The sequence below is a fragment of the Dipodomys merriami genome, unplaced genomic scaffold (assembly GCF_024711535.1).
Source record: "Dipodomys merriami isolate MVZ:Mamm:240054 unplaced genomic scaffold, mDipMer1.0.p SCAF_370, whole genome shotgun sequence".
Classification (NCBI taxonomy): domain Eukaryota; kingdom Metazoa; phylum Chordata; class Mammalia; order Rodentia; family Heteromyidae; genus Dipodomys; species Dipodomys merriami.
Genome location: NW_027205271.1, coordinates 872,316 through 879,670, shown reverse-complemented (window position 1 = coordinate 879,670; position 7,355 = coordinate 872,316). Strand labels below are relative to the sequence as shown.

The window sequence follows — 7,355 nt, the reverse complement described above, 5'->3', positions numbered from 1 at the left end:
AGGAAATATGAAAAACTAAAAAATAAAAATCCTTAAAATTAGTTACTTGAAAATTATATAGGTATAAAGAGATAATACTGCTATTAAAGAATTTAAGCCTAAGAGTTTGTGAATAGAGTAATAAATTTCTGGATTATGTGTGTACTCAATGGAGGATAGCATATAATAATCGATGAAGGTTATATATCTGCGCCTGGGCAGAACAGCAATTAAGGCATGCAAAAAAGAAAGAGAAAAAATGAAAAGAATAAAAAAGAGGGGACATAAGCTACATAAAATAAAATTTCACTCTTTCTTGTCTACTCTCCAACCACCATGAGGAACGGAAGAGATGGTTTTAGAAGAAAAAGTTTCTACTTTTCCCATTTTTCAAGGGATCGTTCTCCCCATAAAAGGGAGCATCCATTTTTCAGAGTCACCTGGAGGTCGAAAGGACTCTCCACACAACAGATCTGGCTCCAGTTTCAGCAGCAGGGGCTACTCTCCAGGACGGAGCAGAGCATATTCATTCCACAAGTCTCAGCATAGTTGTGGTGCCTGAACTCTGAGCCTGGGCGCTGACCCCCAGCTCTTCAGCTCAAGGCTAGCACTCTACCACTTGAGCCACAGCACCACTTCCAGCTTTTTTCTTTTTGCTTGTATGGTGCTGAGGAATCGAACATAGGGCCTCATGCATGCAAGGCAAGTGCTCTGCCACTGAGCTACCTCCCCAGCCCTCTACTCAGTCTTTGAAAACATCATGAGACACTTCACGTTCAAGCTCTTCAAGAGTTCCTTCATCAAAGGTTTATCGGCAAAACTGCAAAACTTTCGGGATGGTTGTGAAAATGCTGATTGAAAAAGATCCTTCATTAGAACAGTCAATACAGTTTGCACTGAGGCAAAATTTACATGAAATAGGTGAGCATTGTGTTGAACAATTGAAGCATTAAATTGCAGAGTATGATAATTCTGCTCAAGATTTTGGAGAGCATTTTTAGAAGAATAAGTGTCTAGGTATAATAAACATTAAAAGTAATCTTTCTAGATATAACCACACTCCCTCATCCACCTGTGGAACTGTGTAATTTTTTAATGTACTGGACTTTTGTGATGAAGAGCAATATTTTATTTGGCCATATTTCCAATTCAGTCAAAGGTCTAAAATAGTCTTGGAAAGATACTTTAGCTATAATTTTTTTCTAAACATAAATTCACTTAGTCCATATTCCCACAGCAACTCCCCATCTCTCCCCTCAAATGATGGTTAATTTGCTAAGCTTTGGTAAAACAATCCTGGAGAGTAGCTCTTTGTACTTACTCTACTTTACTGTCTTTGATAACATATGCTGATTTGTTTAGTCATTTGAGTATAATTTATAGGTAGAGATCATTCCACTTAAAATGATAGTCTTTTGCATTCTTGGAGCAGAGATCGCCATGTGAAAACTGTTACCATTTTGAGTTGTGATTTTTTTTGCTGACTTTTTTGTTAGTCCTTTAGCAAGTTGAGGATACCATCCTAATAAACAGTACCCTGGTATCTTAGTGCATATTTGCTTTCAGAACAGTTCTCATTCAGCAACAAAACAACTTTCAAAATTCTAAATCATAACAATTTTTTCTCAAAACATATAACAGTGTTTTCTCTTAAAATATTCATGAATGTTTAAGTACTGTAGTTGATCAAATATTAAATATCATATAGTAAGAATAAAAGAAATCAATTTGAGGTGGAAGATGAGTATTTTAAAAATGTAATTACTGCAATAACTTTCTACAGAAAAAACTCAGCAAATATAGGAGATTGGTGTTTAACATTTCCTTAGACCCATACTGGTTTAAACCATTTTTCAAACTATTTTTTATTAGTCTCTATAATATGAGTGTTTTGTTCTGCTGAATTTTTTTTTGTGGGGGGTGGGAGCCGGTTGTGGGGCCTGAACTCTGGGCGTGGATGCTGTCCCTCAGCTCTTCAGCTCAAGGCTAGTGCTCTACCACTTGAGCCACAGCACCACTTCTGGCTTTTTTCTATTTGCTTATGTGGTGCTGAGGAATCAAACCCAGGGCCTCTGGCATGCAAGGCAATCGCTATACCACTGAGCCACCTTCCCAGCCCCTGTTCTGTTGATTTTTAAATGTCTTAACCTTCCAAATGTTCTTGAAAGAAACAAAGGAGAATTAGTAAGTTAGCAAGCAGTCTGCGTGTGTTCCAGTCTTTCATGAGTGAGCCAACAAAATCATGAGTTAGTTAAGAATTTAACAGGGACCATTAGAATATTCCATTTTTCCTCGCCATTTTCAGCAGTCCTGTGCATTGAACCAAAATAAAATTTTGTAGCATTAGTTAATACGGCACTTTTAACAATCATGTTTGTTATTACTGCCCAATTGCATTATACTCCCATTCTTTTTCCATTTTTACCATGTTATCACTTCAATTCTGGCATATTTCTATGCCCTTTATTGTTGCCTTCATCTAAAAGTACCTAAAGTTTACATTGAATGTCAAAATAGCAATATAAATAATTTTAATGTAGCTTATGATTTGTGCTTCAAAATATGTGTTGTATCATTTTGCAAGTTTTGATGAAGGCCATTTAAGTTTTCTTAGACCACCTTAATTTTCCTCTCTTTGAAATCTAACTTCTTAACTTTTCAACATTTATAAACTATAAGCCCAATAAAAGTTCCATATATTATCTGCTATTCTTCAGTGTAAATAATGATGTGTTGCTCAATTTAGAAAGATCAAGGCGTCATTGATGTTGATATTATTTTATCTTCTCGGTGTATTTTTTTCCCTTAAATATTCTGTTCCCAGAATTCAGTTCCTTTAATCAAGAATTTTTTACAAGTAAAATTTGAGACACTACCATAGGCAGAGGTGTTATTCACTTTATTGAAATTATTAAATGTTTACTAACATATATTTCAGTACAGGCACAAGCATTTAAAGCTGTTATAGCTTTCCATTGGCAGCATTCTGATGTTTGTCAGTGTTTAACAGCTTATTTGATTTTTGCTTTTTGATGCCTTTTAAATTCTAATTTTAGGATAGATATATTCAGATGTGTTCTACAGTATATTTTGCAAAATGCTCTTATTTGTAGATTGTTGTTTTTGATTAATGCCCAAATGATGTGACAAAACTTTTATTGTCTTACCATAAAGCCTTGATGACCAACAGGGAAAATAGATATTGTAAAGCTTTTTGTGAACTTAAAAAAATACAAAATAAAGCAATCAAGTTTAAATAAAAAATACATAATTTCACTGTATTGCTATAGTAAATATTATTCTAGGTGTATTACCTTTTTTAAAAATGAACACTATTTTGCATCTAATTTGAATTAATTACCCCCTTCTTTATCAGAGGATCATCAACTTGAACGTTTTCCAACTATACAATATTTTCACAATATATTTGCCATTATTTTGAAAAAAAAAAAACAAAATTTTAGTATTGTCACATAGTAAAACAGAAAACAGTTTAATTCTCTGGAAGCTCCTAACTTTTAAAACTGAATAATTGTTAAGAGGACAGAATATATGTGTTCTTCAAAATTACTACAATTACTAACTACTCATTTTCAAATTCTGAACCAGAATTTTGACATTCAATTTTTGAATGTCTCTGGTACACAGACATAGAGAGACATTCAAAACAGTACTTATTTGCATGTTATTTAATTCTGCAATAGCTTCAGTTTCAATGGGGGTTTCAGAAATCAACAGAAAATATAGCCACATTCTTGTAGAGGATAAAACTACTGTGTGTTATAATTAATTCCTCAAGAATAAGCTATTATTTCTATGACCACCAATACCAAGCTTTTATGTCATAAACTCATCCTAGCCCAACAATTTCCAACTTGTAAGGTGCACCTCAATATTCCCTTAATTCACATCATGAATAGCTTATCACTATTGCAAAAAAAATACTACACTTCTGCTAATGTGATGCCGTTCCTATTGTGAAAAGAACACCACATTAAACTTTTCTGAAACATTTCCCCCCCAGTGTTATGCTTGAAATCAGAACACTTGCAAATATTATTTATATTTATATTTTTATCTATCATAGATAGTCAGGAGGCTAAGATCAGAAGATTATGGTTCAAAGCCCACCCAGGGAGGAAAGCTCCTTAGATTCTTATCTCCAATAAACTGCTCAGAAAAAGCCAGACACAAGTGGCACTGAGGTTGAGTGGTAGGGCGCAAGCCTTGAGCAAAAACCGGCTCAGAGAGAGTGGCCAGCTCCAGTGTTCAGGACTGAGGACCAAACAAAAAACAAAAACAAAATAAAAACAAACCACAGCCCTGGCATTTTTCTCATTGAATACAGAGGCACATAATTAAGGAAATTTCTTCCTGTATTACAAATAGAGACACAAACCAAGACGTCACATAATTACTCTCTTCATACCTTGTTACACCAAAGCCTCAAAAAAATTGCTTTTTCTAAATTAACAAATTAATTTCATTCATTTCTTGCCAACTCTGTCTAGATTATTCACAGTATCATATTATACATGTATTATCTATTAACTAAATTCTAATTATACCTCGCTTAAAAGAATATTTTAAGCAAATAGAATGCCAGAATCATTTGTGAATTTGTCAATTAAACCCTCTACTTAAAAATAATTTTGTATTATCTTATAGAATACAAAATTACAAACAAAGACAAAATATTTATTTTAAATCTAAATTCTAATTTAGCAAGGTCTACAAAGTCCTACATTAGACGAACTTTGCTATTTCTCCAAGCTTAAACATTTGTAATCCTTCATCATTTCTTTGGAATCCAACAGAAGGATGCTTACTTTTTCAAAGTTTTCATTGGGAATCAGGAGCCATTTTGCATCTAGGAATGTTCTGTAATGAAGAGAGCATTAAAAACACAACTGAGGATTATAAGTGTTTTGCATTTCAATAGGAAACGACTTCTCAAAACATAATGACACAAATTAGCCCAAACTTCCAACTGTGTATCCCTTTCTTTTTGTTTGGTGTTTCATGGAGATAAAATTATACTATCTGGCCCAGGGAAGGTATCGCTATGTAATTATACTCTCTAATCTCTTGTCTTAGTCTGCTAGAATTCCAGGCTTGTATCATATTGCCCTGTCATAGTTTGTTGGTTTATTTAATCTACATACTAGCAATTCTGAACTTCTCTGACTGCTCAAACTGTTTATGTACTATTTTCAAAGATGTGCTAACATTTAACACAGGATATGAACACTTTCAGATGCACATGCAGGGTCTCTGATTCATTCTTCCATGGATCCAATCCATTTTATAATGATTACTTGATTTTCTTACTATCTCTGGTTCCTACCTATGTAATATTCTCAAACTTTTTGAAGAAATTTCACTTGAGGACTTTCTAATATTAATGATCTAGTTTTACTCAGGATATATTTTATATTGTTTTTTAAACTGTTCTACACATTCCGAGAGTTATTTCATTTGTTTATGTTTGTTTGCATATATAAGTTACTCTGTGTGTATGTGTATGTTTGTATGTATATATGCAAAAGCCTCAGCAACCTTATTCAGCAATCTTGCTCATGACTAGTATTCTATCACTTGAGCTCACGCCTATAATTCTAGCTACTCAGGAGGCTGAGATCTGAGGATTGCAATTCAAATCTAGCATGAGTAGGAAAGAAATGTTCTGAGGCATTTATCTCCAATTAACCACCAGAAAACTGGAAGTGGCGCTGTGGCTCAAATGGTAGAGCACTAGCCTTGAGCTGAAGAGCGGAGAGACATTGCCCATGCCCACAGTTCAAGCCCTGCCACGACCATCAAAAAAAAAAGAAAGGAAAAAGGAAAGAAAGAAAGAAAGAAAGAAAGAAAGAAAGAAAGAAAGAAAGAAAGAAAGAAAGAAAAGAGAAAGAATGAATGAAAGAAAGAAAGAGAAATGAGATCTTAGCCACTAGTTCATTGCTAGTATAATTCCCTCACTCTCAACGTGGACTTTTTCTTTCCCGTTAAGTACATGCTCTTATATCTAACTTGCTTTGGAACAAGAACTATTCTTCCATTCTACGTTTTACAAATTTGTGTGATTAGCAACCATGATTTAGAGCTAGAAGATGAAAGAGAGTGGCCTCATCCTTCATGTTCCACTTAGTATTAATGCTTTCTCTATGTCACTCCCATAGATCTACATATTTGCATTGACTATTGTTTCATAGTTGTTTTATTTGCAGAGTTTTCTGTAGTATATTGAACCAATATACTTAAACACAGAACTTTTTTCTCCTATTATTCCTATTGTTTCTCCTACTGTTAACTTATGTACACTTAAGAAATAATGCACAACATACACACTCACAAAAAAACATTCTGAGAATCTTCTTCCAGTTAAATTTAAGTTACAGAGAACCAAAGTTATAGAGTTCGTTTTTGACATGACAACATGTACTTCTCATTGTTGCATCGGGCCCACCTGTATCATTAAACGACTTGTTTTCCCCATCTCCTCCACAAATTATACCGACATCAAATATAGTGAAAGCAGGGGTTATACTGTGGGGGAGGGACATACAAAATAGATAATGTTTTTATAAGCTATTTAAATTCCATATTTGTCTTTGCTAAGTTGTCCCTGAAACAGGTGTCACCTCATGTCCAAAGATGTCTTTGTGCTATTTCAAGGAAGCCAGAAAACATTCATTTTAACTCGAGCAGTGCCATAGATTGTTACTGGAAATAAGTGGAAGGAACTGTTACTGAAAGTGGAAACTGATCCCAAGAGAGGAATTGAACATGGAGAAATGACAAAATTCAAGTTAATTTGTGTTCCTTTTTACTGAACAAGAAAAGAATCCAAGTCTTGAAGGAAACTCTGTCCCTGACTTGCTCGAGTGTGTTAATTACTCATATAAAACATGTCTGTAAAATTGTAGTTGAGAGTTTTAAAAAACAATGTGCCATTTGAAGGCCAGCATAGGAAAAAAGGAAATAACTTAGTTTAAAAAGTGTTCTGCTGGGAAGGTGGCTCAGTGGTAGAGCTCTTGCCGTGCATGCCTGAGGCCCTGGGTTTGATTCCTCAGCACCACATAAGCAAAAAAGAAAAAAACCAAAAGTGGCGCTGTGGCTGAAGTGGTAGAGCGCTAGCCTTGAGCTGAAGAGCTGAGGGACAGTGTCTAGGCCCAGAGTTCAGGCCCTACGACCGGACAAAAAAAAAGTGTTCTGCTGTAAAGAAACAAAGACATGGAGGTTGTAAAGAGTCTTATGCATGGATATTTCCCTCCTGAGATGATTTTCCTATTGCAGGAGTTAGTTATCCATTCCTTTAGTCTGGTCCTGAGTTCTCCATCCCAATAAGGATTCCAAAAAGGCAAGATCGAGTCAGT

General features: G+C 34.7%; 1 pseudogene; it reads left to right on the top strand.

Annotated features, from left to right (window-relative positions):
* Positions 1-315: 315 nt before the first annotated feature.
* LOC138804743 (periphilin-1-like) lies at positions 316-980 on the top strand (annotated as a pseudogene).
* The last annotated feature ends 6,375 nt before the right edge of the window (positions 981-7,355 follow it).